Source organism: Mandrillus leucophaeus, unplaced genomic scaffold (assembly GCF_000951045.1).
Source record: "Mandrillus leucophaeus isolate KB7577 unplaced genomic scaffold, Mleu.le_1.0 Scaffold147, whole genome shotgun sequence".
NCBI classification, from domain to species: domain Eukaryota; kingdom Metazoa; phylum Chordata; class Mammalia; order Primates; family Cercopithecidae; genus Mandrillus; species Mandrillus leucophaeus.
This window is the reverse complement of record NW_012101443.1, coordinates 3,254,103-3,268,224: the sequence shown is the minus strand read 5'-3', so window position 1 is coordinate 3,268,224 and position 14,122 is coordinate 3,254,103. Positions and strand designations below refer to the sequence as shown.

General features: G+C 35.9%; 1 protein-coding gene and 1 long non-coding RNA gene across 4 annotated transcripts in view; one reads left to right on the top strand and one right to left on the bottom strand.

The window, feature by feature from the left end:
• Positions 1-2,147, top strand: part of LOC105535509 — an 11,115-nt gene extending 8,968 nt beyond the window's left edge. The window contains exons 3-4 of the long non-coding RNA XR_001005443.1: positions 1,083-1,096; positions 1,574-2,147. This is a non-coding gene — a long non-coding RNA (uncharacterized LOC105535509). The remainder of the gene's footprint in view (positions 1-1,082; positions 1,097-1,573) is intronic.
• ENOX1 (ecto-NOX disulfide-thiol exchanger 1) overlaps positions 1-14,122 on the bottom strand; it is a 574,354-nt gene that overhangs the window by 244,990 nt on the left and 315,242 nt on the right. The gene's annotated exons all lie outside the window — the stretch shown is intronic.

The window sequence follows — 14,122 nt, the reverse complement described above, 5'->3', positions numbered from 1 at the left end:
CATAAATTTTATCTTTATCCAGATAACAACATTTTGTTATCTTGGCTGCAGAAGTTTGGACAAATAATCAATTTGAGGTAGACGCACATCAATTTATCAAAAGAAGGAAGGAAGAATATAAGGAGGAGGGAAGAAAGAAAGGAGAAAGGGAGGGAGGGGGGAAGGAGAAAAAGGAAACAGACATAAAACATTTTAAAATAGAACAGCAGGAACACTGGCCCAACTAAATACCTATACTAAGAAAAGCTATGTACGTTCACTAAGTAAGAGGAGAAATTTCAGAAAATTATCTGACTTTAAGATAATTCCAGACAATGATCACTGACTTGGAAGGCAGTTAAGGAATTTATGTCATTGCATGTTAATGGTCAAACTACATCTTATCATTCAACAAAATGTACACAAGTGCATACGAAAAGCAGTACAGCCTGCAACAAAACCTATCATATAATAAATTCTCACAATTACATGTCCAGATCAACTTTTAACTATATACTGACCCTTATCGCTCTGAATATATCTATTTTTTGGCTCAAGAATGTATGCATATATGTATGTACCAAGGTATATATGTGTGTATTCCTCCCCTCATCTCCCAAAGAAATTTATGTCTGCTTGCAGGTAATCCTTTGACTTGAATGTATGTTTATTTTCCTGATTATATTTCTTATAAATTTGTCTACCTCAAATTATGTAGTCCTGTATCCTCTGTCATACTGAATTGTGGACCAACAACTTTTTCAAAAAAGTTAAATATGTTGTCAACAACATCACTTCCAATGTAGCCATCATCATATCTTTGAGCTTAACAAGATGCTCAACTTTACAGTCAGACTGACTTTATTTTAAATCCCCCGCCTTCCATTTACTAAATAAACTCCCCAATAGGAAAATTGACATATTCTCTATTTTGCAGGATTTTATGAGAATTAAATCATACAATGCATATAAAGAACCTGGCATATTGTAGCTACCCAATTTAAAAAAAGCTATTCAAATCAGAATATGAGATGCTACTGAAACCTTAAGCCCTTTAAAAGTACATCTTTTCCAAGTGACTAGTTTTTCATTTCCATTTTTAGGCATCACATCACTGGTAAGCTGGTCACCTGGAAGCAACGCATCAATTAGCCACTGAAAAGGGGTGTGCAGAGCTCTTACAGAAAATTAAGAAAATCATTATATTGATTATATTGATATATTGATTATATTAAGAAAATCAATATATTGATACCTACTTTTATATAAGTAGGGGAAAGGGAGGACTGGACAAAAACAATAAAAGAAAGTATTTGTCCCAAAATCAATCAGTTTCTTGACCCCTTTGGAATTCTATTTGTTTAACTACAAAATTAGGAGACTAGATGAAGTCCCTCCAAGTGTTCATGACAAAGAGTTTTGTGGTTAGATGGTTTTGAAACATACCTCGATCATCTCATGCCTCCCCCTCCCCCATTCTTAAAGCTCTGAAACACATATGAGTATATTCAAGGCATCGGTCCCATTTTGTTTTACCTTCCATTATACAAACTTACTTGACTACAGACTCTCCCCCTTTTTTCTTTTGTTTCAGGTAATATTTATTGACATACTTTAGAAAAGACTGGATGAGATTATCTCAACTTCCCACTCTAACATATGTTTCTCTGAGTTTTTACAACTTCAGCTAAATGTTTTAAGGAAGAAAAGGAAAACAGAATATGTTATAATTTTTATTGATCGATACTTTCTCCTATAGCAGCACACAAATTTTAGAATGGGAGAAAAATCTATTATGATTTCAATGAAATGAGCTAGTTTTTAAGTATAGCTTAATATCTTGTCCCTATGTGGTACCATCAACATTTTAGACAGATGAACACCAAACCATCAACTGAATTGCTGAGTAGTGGATTTGATTTGATTATAAAGACAGTTAAAAGACCGGGGTACCTCTGGCAATTTTGGCAATCAATAAGTAACATGAATCAACTATGTAGTGGTCAGACTGGCTACCCAGTGATCAATCAAAACAGAAAATAACTGAGATAAGTTAATCCTTAGGTTGCAGGACTCTACCATGATATCAGCATGAAACTCAAATCGACATTCATGATGAAAAAAATTTTAATGCTATAGTTATACAACAAACTGCTAAAAGTACTTTTGTTAGCAAAACACTTTCATTTTTCCATCAATCTAACACTTATTTTTATCTGAAAGGAGGGTACTATGCTAAATGTCACTGGGACTAAAAGGATATGTAGTAGGAAAAGGGCCAAAGATCCTACCAGAAAATGATCTTGGAGCCATAGGTTAGTTCTGTCAGTAATTTTCCATGTAGCTGTCAATAACACTTTGGTTTCTCTTTGTAAAAATAACTATCCTCAGCTGGGTGCGGTAGCTCCCACCTATAATCCCAGCACTTTGGGAGGCCCAGACGGGCGGATCACGAAGTCAGGAGTCTGAGGCCAGCCTGACCAACACGGTGAAACCCCATCTCCACTAAGACTACAAAAAAATTAGCTGGGCGTGGTGGTGTGCGCCTGTGGTTCCAGCTACTCAGGAGGCTGAGGCAGGAGAATCTCTTGAACCCGGAAGGCGGAGCTTGCAGTGAGCGGAGATCGCGCCACTGCACTACAGCCTGGGCGACAGAGCGAGACTCCGTCTCAAAGAAACAAAAAATAAAAAACACCCAAAAACAACAACAAGAAAAAGCTATCCTCAAGGGGCTTATTGTTTAGTTAATTACATTTACAAGTTGGGGATTTTTGCTCCATGCCTTCTTATGTTACAAAATTATCCTTAATTTACCTACATAACAGAGATAAAAGTGAATGAATATGTTGATGTTCTTTAATTAATTACATGCCATAATCCACCTCCTTCATCTTAACTGCAGAAATTCTATGAGAACCTATTGCAATGTTTTCCCTTTTTCTCTTGATATGTCTCTTTCCCCTCAAGGCTGCTAAGGTTTTAAAGTGTTCTGTTTCTATTTTTTTCATTAAAAATTCTATCAGAAACCCCACTTCCTCTCAAGGGGAAATTTATCCAAAACCACCTCTGTGGTATCCAAGTAATAAGTGTGTTGGTAATAGGATGACCAACTGTCCTGGTTTGCCCAGTAATAAGGAGTTTCCTACTACGTGGATCTTTCTGTATTAAAAAATGGGATAGCGGCCTGGCACGGTGGCTCATGCCTGTTATTCGGCACTTTAGGAGGCAGAGGCGGGTGGATCACGAGGTCAGGAGATCGAGACCATCCTGGCTAACATGGTGAAACACTGTCTCTACTAAAAATACGAAAAATTAGCCGGGCGTGGTGGCACACGCCTGTAGTCCCAGCTACTCAGGAGGCTGAGGCAGGAGACTGGCGTGAACTCCGGAGGTGGAGCTTGCAGTGAGTGGAGATCATGCCACTGCACTCCAGCCTGTGCAACAGCGTGACTCCGTCTCAAAAAAAAAAAAAAAGGGATAACTCTCTACAAACCAAGATAGTAGGTCACCTTGGATGTTAGCTTCAGAGAAGGATCAGATATGGCACGGAAACCTGCACCAGAGAGCTGCAATTTTCATCTTGTTAGAAACACTCTTCTTTCATTGCTAAACAGCTGTATATAACAATCAAACACCAGATGGATATATGAATTTAATGACCTTTAAGTTTCCTTTACACTGGTGGTTCTCAATTCTGGTTTCTTACTAAAATTATCTGGTTAGCTTTTTAAAAAGTGCTCCCTGATTTAACTTATTTGAAGGTGAGTCCTTGTCATGGGCATACATGTTTGAAGTTCCCCAGCCAATTCTCATGTAAGTCAGGGTTACGAAACACTACTTTACACACATGCTGAGATTCAAACTATAGGCCTAGCAAGAGCTGTTTAAAGCAAGGAGAAATCTACTTTGTGATCTCTGACTTGTTAATTATTACATGCAAGTTTCTACTTCAACTTTAAAACAAATGAAAACCTGCAAACTGACTTTACGTATTCAACTACATTTATTTATTCACCTAGGATTCAAGATCTATAAGCGTCTCCCTTGTCATGTTTGTATTCTGAACATCAATCACCAGCATCTATTGATATATATATATTTTTCTTACAAGAAACTGTATTAGGCACCGTGGGGTATAACGATTTAAATTGCAAGGTCTCTGTCCTCATAGAGTCTATAAGTAGAATATACAAAAGTTGACTACGTGATCAAAGCAAATGACCCCACCGCCAACCAATGAGGACGTGGTCACGGCCTGGGATGGTTAGGAAATCTTCATAGAGCAGGTATGATTTTTAAGGGGCTTTGAAGACTGGGTGGAATGTTAATTAGAGAGCCAAAAAAAGAACTACAAAAAGGGACAAAAGCAGTTTGAGAATGGGTAGGGAGGAATCAGTTTACCAAAGTTAAGTATGTATACAAATAATACAGTTCGCATTCTGAGCCATGCAAACTGTATCTAAGGATGCACAGAACGTTGTATGAGGCCAACTGCTGAGCAAGGGAATGTGATTAGCCCAATCACTTTTTTTTGGTGCTAATCACTTAAGACATTGAAAAAGAGGATTAGACTGACGGATGAAACAATTGGTTCTGGATAAACATACAAAGCTTGGTCTGTAATGTGGAGAACAAGCCAATGAACAGCAATAGCCCAAGCCCCTTCCCTCTGGTGCTGGGCCCACCCAAGAGCCCTGATCACACAGTGAGGACCCCGGGGGTCCCACTCCATCTGATCCAGTGAGACGACTTAGGGTTGAAGAAATAAATTTAGAACACAAGTCATGTAAAAAGTACATGTTACTTTATATGTGATGTTATGTGATATCAGTCATTGATTTTCAATTACTTTTATAAGGCAAGAGCCTTTCCTCTGGATTTCAGAATTAAAGAATTTCTGTGCCATTTGTCTTTGCCTACTAAAATAGTTAATTCTCATATTTATTCCAATAGCTGGTCTTCATGTAAGATATTAACTAAATGCCCATTAATGGTCTGGGTATGCAACTCAGGAAGTCAGTTGGCAAAATTAACATTTAGAAGTAGGCACCACTGGTTATTTCACACATTATTAACTTATATTACAATTCAAATAAGCTTACAGCTGGCAAAAAAAAATCTCTTCTGTAAAGTGATCTCAAACATAATAGGCTTAATCAGAGATAAATTAAATTAGGCAGCCATGCATACTACAGCATATTAATTCTGAGTAGTTATTAAATACATTTTCTGTTATTGCTGGTGTGAACAACATCATATGCAAACAAATTCTTCAAGAGGGAAGCAAATAAAGTTTATGTTTGGGATGCCATGTGTCTGGCATTTTCCCATGTTTTCTTAAAATGTTAAATAATCTTTTTTGCTAATAGCGGCACTAGGTTAAGTCCCCATAAATGAGTCAACCTCATTCCTAGGAAATTAAACAAATGAACCTCAGACGAAACTGCTAAGTGTGGTTTTGGATTTTTCCAATGGGAACTTCTCAACTTTCTCTGGCAGTTAAAAAAAATTTCATTAATGAGTCATAGCTAGAGCAAAATTGTCCAAAATGTAAGGTAGTGAATAGTTGTTACGTTAAAATTGGTGTCTCTCATTCTCTGTTTTGGGTGACCTATGTTGCCTTAGAATACTCAAAGAAGAAAATTATTAAGGTAGAATGCTCTTTTCTAAATAAGATCCTGCCATTCTCTCTCTCTTTCTTTAAACGATAGTAATCTAAGCCAGCAAACTAGCACTCAGATCCCACATGCTAGCAAATGATGCTTCGCTAGCAAATGATGCTTTTGTGAAAGAAAATGAAAAGATGCATCTAACCTTTATACACACACACTCATGTTGCCTTTTTTGATGCACTTTTGTCAGATTATTTCATTCTTTGTTAATGAACCAGGCCCTTTAATTTCTGTATCCAGGAGTAATTCAAGTTACTAGGCATGACAGCCACTACCGCCCCCAAGTCTGAGAAACATGTTTCACATTCTTTGCGCTTTGCACATTTAAAACTCAATGTAAGGTGACAAGAACATTAAGCTGCCCAGTGAGCAAAATGTGAAACTAATCACTATCTGTTCTACAGATAGTGGGTACAATAATTGGCAAATTAAAGTGCCTGGGAAGAGCTGGGCCACCTGCATCAAAAAGCATCACCTTGGAATGGCTAATGAAGATAAATGTATGCAGCTAGCTTTACTGACAACTACTTCAAACACCAGCAGACTGAAAAAGCAACACTACAGTACCTATTTCATTTACCGCAAAGTACGTACCATGTGAAATTTTTGTTATTTAAAGGAAAAAAATACCCAACCACTCTCAATATGTTGTATACATGCTGGCTGAATTGAGGCTAGTACTTACTCCTAAAAAGCCAATGTTTTTCTTTTAAACCAGCAAACTGGGATCAATTTGCTTATTAAAACATTGAATTTGTATTTTCATGACAACTAGATTCAAATAAATTAAAGGGCTACAAAAAAGAAAATAATCTAATTTCAATAAAATTGCTACTCTTATTCATCCATTCATTCATTTATTTGACAGTTACTGAATACCTACTATGTGCAGGTACTGTGCTTGACATTTGGCAAAGGGAGACGAATGACATCTCCTTAAGGAGCTTGTGGACTATTTGTAGGCAAGAGGTCTACAGGCACACACACACAGACAACTAGAAAGAACTATGTGCTATTGTAGAAATGTTTCAAAAAGGTGTCCCTTTCCCTTAGAGCCTTTCAAGAGAAGGCTCACTCTTAAGTTGAATTCTAAGATGAATTCTGAAGAGTTTTTGAGGGTGAATAAGCTTGAGAATGGTCTTCCAAGCTGAAAAAAAATAGTATGTTCAAAATCAACAAGAAGATCAGGATCTGCTTGAAGAAAAGAAAGTGCCTTCAAAATATATGAAAGAAATAAATACAGAAATAAATATAGGAGGCAAGAGGTCAACAGATGATGAAGATGAAAGCTAGACAAGGGTGAGAATATGAAGGGCCCCAGAAGACATGTTGAGGAGTTTGCATTTAATTCTGCAGGGCAGTACTTTTCAGAATATGTGACAGAGGACCCCGGGGACCTGGGGAAGGAGGGAGGCAGCCTGGAAGGGAGTGAGGAGTGAGAAGAGGCTGAGCATTCAGGACTCAGGCCCTGCACCCCTACTCATACCACAAGAGCTTCACCAATATCTGTTTCACCTTTTGGGCCTTCTTACTATTACTGTTTTTGACAATTATTTTTATACGGGAATAATCTTAAATTTGCAGGAAAAATTGCAAAGATAATACAAAGAGTTCCTACATACTCCTCCTCCAGTTTCCCCCAATGTTAACATCTCACATTACCACGGCCCAGCATGTTACTAAGAAGCCAACATTGGTGCATTACTAGTAACTCAACTCCAGACTTTACTTGGATTTTACCACTTTCTACTAATGTTCTTTCTCTGTTCCAGGATCCACTCCAGTCTAGATATCACATTGCATTGAGTCATCATGTCTCTTCAGTCTTTTTTGGTCTGTGACAGTTTCTCAGTTTTTTCTTGCTTCCCATGACATTGACAGTCCTGACGTGTATTAGCCAAGTATTTTTAAAGCATGCCTCACTTTTGGCTGATTAGGGTTACTGGGAAGAATATCACTGAGGCAAGGTAAACTTCTCATCACATCACATCGGGGGCAGGCAAATGACATCAACCTGACTTACTATCGTGATGTTAACCTTGATCACCTGGTTAAGATAACGTTTACCAGGCTTTTTCACTGCAAAGTTACTATTTCCCCTCTTTGGAAGTCTGTCATAAATCCAGCCCACATTTAAGGGGGAGGGTAAGCTTCACTATCTGAAGGGGGATATATAATTTGAAACTCTTTTAGAAGAAAGACTCTATTTATTTGTTTGATCATTGATTTATATTAGGATGAACTCAGATATATTTATTTTATATTTTGGGTTATAATCAAATACCATGTTATTTATATTGTGGCTCAAATTGTTCCAGCTTTGGTCTCTGGGAGCTCTATTAAATTGGTTCCTGTATGCCTTTCACATGCCTACATCCTTTTTGTTTTTGAGCATTTATTTTTTAAGGGCATACCATGTGCTCCAAGATCTTGTATTTTACTGTCCCAGCCACAGACTCAGTTATTTCTCTGAGGATCCCTAGTTCCTAATATTGGAGAATAATATTTAGAAACCACGGTCTGGGCACTGCATGTGCTTGATGCTACTGAGATATCACTGCTCCCAGGCCCCCTCAGCAGAAAGAGCCAAGAAGTATAAATACATATTCAAACGCAGGTATCCACACATATCTATAATTGTTTCTGTATCTGCCCATATGTATATTTATCAAACTAAACAGTAGTTAAGCTAACATGAAGTTAGCTGATATGTCCAACTCTAATCCAGCATTATAGGGTTTATTGCAGCCCCCTCTCCTAGCTTATTGCAATTGCCCTGGCAATGAGAAACCTGGCTTGCACCACCCACCACCCATTCATTTATTTGTTCAACCTCAGTATGTGGGTCTTCTTTTGAAGACAGATTTCTGTTACTTTAAAATAATAATATATAAAAGGGCTTTATTTTTATTCATTACCATCACTCTAATTGCTCTGTTTTCATCAAATCATTTCATGTTTCTCCTAGGCACCCAGGAAGATTATAATTCTCATGATCCCTTGTATTTAGGTCTAGTCCAGTTAAAGGAATGTGGGTAGAAGTGATACTAACCACTTATAGCCCTAGCCTTTATAATCTGTTGTGTAATTCTCCACTTAAATTGTCTATTTCTTTGATATCAGGTATAAGACACAGTGGACAATCCCAATATTAAAAGAGAAAAACGATACGACAATTCAATGGAAACAGAAGAAAAAAATTTGAAAAAAGTAAAAATTCACTAAGGATTTAAAAACAAATAAACACACACTCATCAACTAGAAATGAAAGAGAACTTCCCTAATACAATAAAATATACCTCTGAAAATTCTACAGTGAAAATTATACTTGATTGTTAATATAATAAAAAATTCCTCATAAAATCAGGATCAAGACAAAGATGTCCACTCTCACCACTCGTACTCAGGATTTACTCCTCAAACAGGAAGTCTGAATCATTATAATAAAGAAAAAGAACAACTACAAAAATTAGAAAGGAACAAAACTGTCTGAATGGTATATTTTATATAAAAAATCCCATTAAACCTACCAAACAACTATCAGAACTAATAAGTAGATTTACGAAAATTATAGAGTATAACTTTATTTTTTTATTGGAGATACAATTTATATAATGTACAGTTCACTCTTTTAAGGTGTACAGTTCAATGCTTCCTAGTACATTCGCAAGGTTGTGCGACCATTCTTCTTAATTCCAGAACCTTTCATCACACAAAACGAAGTCTTGTACCCATTAACAGTCACTCCCCATTCCCCCCCAGCCCAGTCCCTTATAACCACTACTCAACTTTCTGTCCCCATGAAGTTGCCTATTCTGGACTTTTCATATAAATGGAATCAGACAATATATAGTCTGTGTGTCTAGCTTCTTAATGTTCTCAAGGTTCATTCATTTTGTAGCATGTAAATGTATTCCATTCTGATTTTAGGTTGAATAATATTCTGCTGCATGCCTATATCACATTTTGTTCATCCATTCATCAGCTGATAGCTATTTGGGTTGTCTCTTCTTTTGGTTATTAGGAATAAAATTGCTATGAACACTCATGTACAATTTTTGTGTGAATGTATGTTTTCAGTTCTCTTAGGTCAATACCTAGGAGTGAGATAACTCTATGATTAACTTTTTGAGAAAGTGTCAAGGTATTTTATCAAAGTGGTTACAGCACTTTACAATCCCATCAAAATGCATGAAGGTTCCAAATTTACCACAGCCCTGTCAACACTGTTATTGTCTGTCATTTTTAGACAATTACATTACTATATACTATATTATTATATTTACTGTCTAAAAATGAGAGACTATAGTAATTCGACAGCTAAAACAGTAACCCAAGTGGGTATGAAGTGGTACCACATTGTGGTTTTGATTTACATGTCCTAAGGGCTAATAATGTTGGGCAATTTTTCATGTGCTTATTGGCCACTTATAATATCTTCTTTGGAAAAATGTCTGTTCATATCTTTTCCCCATTTCTAAATTGGGTTATTTGTCTTTTTAAATGAATTTTAAAATTTCTTCATATATCTGGTGTACTCGTTACCAAATATAAAATTTGCAAATATTTTCTTCCGACTTTGAGTTTTATTTTCACTTTCTTGATAAGTGTCCTTTGAAGCACAAAAGTTTAAAATTTTGATAGTCTGATTTATCTATATTTTTCTTTTGCTGTACATGCTTTCGGTGTTTCACCCAAGAAACTATTGCCTAATCCAAGGTTATAAAGATTTATACCTATGCTTCCTTATAAGAATTCACAGTTTTAGCTTTTACATTTAAATCGTGGATCATTTTTAAATTTTGTATATGGTGTGACACAAACATTCAAATTCATTATTTTGTATTATTAATACATGTGGAAATCCAGTTGTCCCAGAACCATTTGTTGAAAAGACTATTCTTTCTTCCATTGAATTGCTCTGGCACCCTTTTGAAAATCAATTGGCCATAGATATATAGGTTTATTCTTGGATTCTCTATTCCATTCCATCTGTCTATCCTTCTGCCAGTACCGAAGACTCTTGATTACTCTAGCTTTGTAATAAGTTTTGAAATTGGGAGCTGTGAGTCCTCTAACATTGTTCTTTTTCAAGATTGTTTTGGCTGTTTTGGGTCTTTATATTTCCATATGAAGTTCAGAATCATAAATTTCTTTCTTTCTTTTTTTGAGACAGAGTTTCACTCTGTCACCAGTTGGAGTACAGTGGCGTGATCTTGGCTCACTGCAACCTCCGCCTCTAGGATACAAGCAATTCTCCTGCCTCAGCCTCCCGAGTAGCTGGGACTACAGGCACATGCCACCACGCCTGGCTAATTTTTTGTACTTTTAGTAGAGACAGGGTTTCACCATGTTGGCCAGGATGGTCTCAATCTCTTGACCTCATGATCTGCCCACCTCGACCGCCCAAAGTGCTGGGATTACAGGTATGAGTCACTGTGCCTGGCCTATAAATTTCTTTTAAAAAGCCAGCCAAACCAGGAGCAGTGGCTCACACCCATAATCCTATCTCTTAGGGAGGCAGAATCAGGAGGATAGCTTGAACCTAGGAGTTCAAGATCTGCCTGGGCAATATAGCAAGACCCCATTTTCCACAAAAAAGAAAAATAAAAAGACAAAAGCCAGATAAGATTTTGATAGGGATGGCACTGAATCTGTAGATATATTTGGGGAGTACTGATATTTTGCAAACTTAAGTTTTCTATGAGCATAGTGTGTTTCACCATTACTTGGATCATGATTCCTCTTTCAATGATGCTTTGCGGCGTTCAGTGTGCATGTCTTACATTGCTTTTGTTAAGTTTATTCCTAAGTATTTTTTATTGATGCTATTATAAATAATTTTCTTAATTTCATTTTAAATTTCTCCTGCTAGTGTATACAAATATAACTGGTCTTTCTATACTGATTTTATATGTTGCAACCTTACAGAACTCACTTATTAGCTCATAGTCAATAGTACATTATTGACTAGAAGTGGGTAGAGTAGAAATCCTTGTCTTGTTCCCAATCTTAGGTGGAAAACTTTCAGTCTTTCACTAATAACCCTAATGTTAGTTGTGGGTTTTCCATAGATGTTCTTTAGCTGGTTAAAAAAGTTTCCTTATATTCCTAGTTTGTTGAGCATATTTATCATGAAATGGATTTTGTCAAATATTATTTCTAAGTTTACTGAGATGATAGTATGTTTTTCTTTTATTCTGTTAATATGGAGTTTACATTGATTAATTTTCAATGTTTAAGTAACCTTGTATTAATGGAATAAATTATATGTGGTTCTGGTGTATAATCTTTTTTATATGTTGCTGTATTCAATTTGCTAGTATCTTGCTGAGAGTTTTTCTATCTGTAGTTATAAAGAATGGTGGTCTACAGTTTCCTTTCTTCTTATGTATTTGTCAGGTTTTGCTATCAGGGTAATACTATAATTGTAGTTTCACATATTAACAGGAAACTTTGAAAAATAAAAATTTTAAATTCTATCTTCAATTTTAAAAATAAAATTCTGAGAAATACATATAATAGTAGGTATTTAAGATGTTTATATAAAATATTACTGAGAGGTTTTAAAGAAGACCTATATAAATGCAGAGATAGTGCATGTTCATGGATTGGAAGGCTTGATATTGGAGAGAAGTCAATTCTTCCCAAACTGACCGCTAGAATAAATATATTCCCAATCATAATCCCGTTTGTCTAATTTCTTAGAAACCAGCAAAATAATTCTGAAATAAATACAAAATTTTACAGGAAATAGGATATACAAACCAATTTTGTAAAAAACAAAAAAAGAACAAAGATGGAAGGCTTATACCATCTGACTTGAAGAGTGACTATAAAGCTACAGAAATCAGTGTAGTCTGGTACACTGATACATAAAGAGCTACAAAACCAATGGAACAGAGCAGAGAGCTCAGAAATAAATGCACATTTATGTGGTCATTTGATCTTCAAGAATAACATTAAGAAATTCCAGTGGGGGAAAGGAACGTCTTCAAATAGAGCTGGAAGAATTAAATATCCACACAGAAAATAAAGAACTCCACACTGACCTCACACAACAAATAAAAATTAATTTAATATGGATAATAAATCTAAACATAAAAGCTAAAACTATACTAGAAAGCTTTTCAAACTACATATGTGTGTGTGTATATATATATATATAACTTAGAGATAACCTTGTTTTAGACAGGATACAGAAAATAATTAACCATGAAGGAAAAAAAAAGCCCTGATAAATTAGACCTCAAAATTTAAAACTTCTGCTCATCAAAAGACATAACTAAGAGAATAAATTAGTAAGGCACAGATTGGAAAGAAATACTTGCAAAATATACCTCATAAAATACTTGTTTATACATTTATATCCAAATATTTTTATATAGGGCTCATACACATAAAGAACTTCTATATCTCAATAATAAAAATACAAATAATCCAATTTAAAAATGCGAAAATAATTGCAATGAACACTTTACCGAGAAAATTATATAAATGACCAGTAAGCATATGAAAATGATTTCAACATATTAGTCATCAAGGAAAAGGCATATTAAATTATGATTAAACATCACCACAAACTCACCAAAATGGCTAAACCTAAAAAATCAGACTGCACCAAATATGGGTGAGGATGTAGAACAACTAAAACTCTCACATTTTGTTGGTGGGAATATAAACAATGACTTTGGAAAAGATCTGGCAATTTCTTCAAAAATTAAAAGTACACCTATCTATGATCAGAATCCTACTTTTAGATGTTGATCTACTATAAATGAAGACCTATGCCCTCAAAAACATCTGTACAAGAATGTTTATAGAAGCTCATTCATACTAGTTGAAACGTGGAAGAATGGATAAACAAACTGGTAAAATGGAATACAACTCAGCAATAGAGAACTACCAATGAACTCAAGAACAGCTTGATCTCAAAAACATTATGCTATGTGAAAGGAGCCTGACACGAAAGAGTACATAGACTATGGCTCCATTTATATAAAACCCTGAAAGAAGTGATTTACTCTTGGTGGGATAGGGATACTGGGAGGGGTCTGCAGGAACTTTACGGAGTAATATAGATTTGGGTGCAACAGGGAGATACATTTGTCAGAACTCATGGAAATTCACTCATCAAAGTTGTGTGTTTTATCATATGTAAATTTTACCTCAAAAGAAAAAACAAAGAATCATAAAATTTAAATTCTGGTAATAATGACATGTCCAAGTATTTAGGAGGATATGTACTAATGTCTAAACTTGCTTTGAAATGTGTCCAAGCTGGGTGCGGTGGCTCACGCCTGTAATCCCAGCACTTTGGGAGGTCAAGGTGGGCGGATCACAGGGTCAGGAGATCAAGACTATTCTGGCTAACATGGTGAAACCCCGTCCCTACTAAAAATACAAAAAATTAGCCGGGCATGGTTGCAGGCACCTGTAGTCCCAGCTACTCAGGCGGCTGAGGCAGGAGA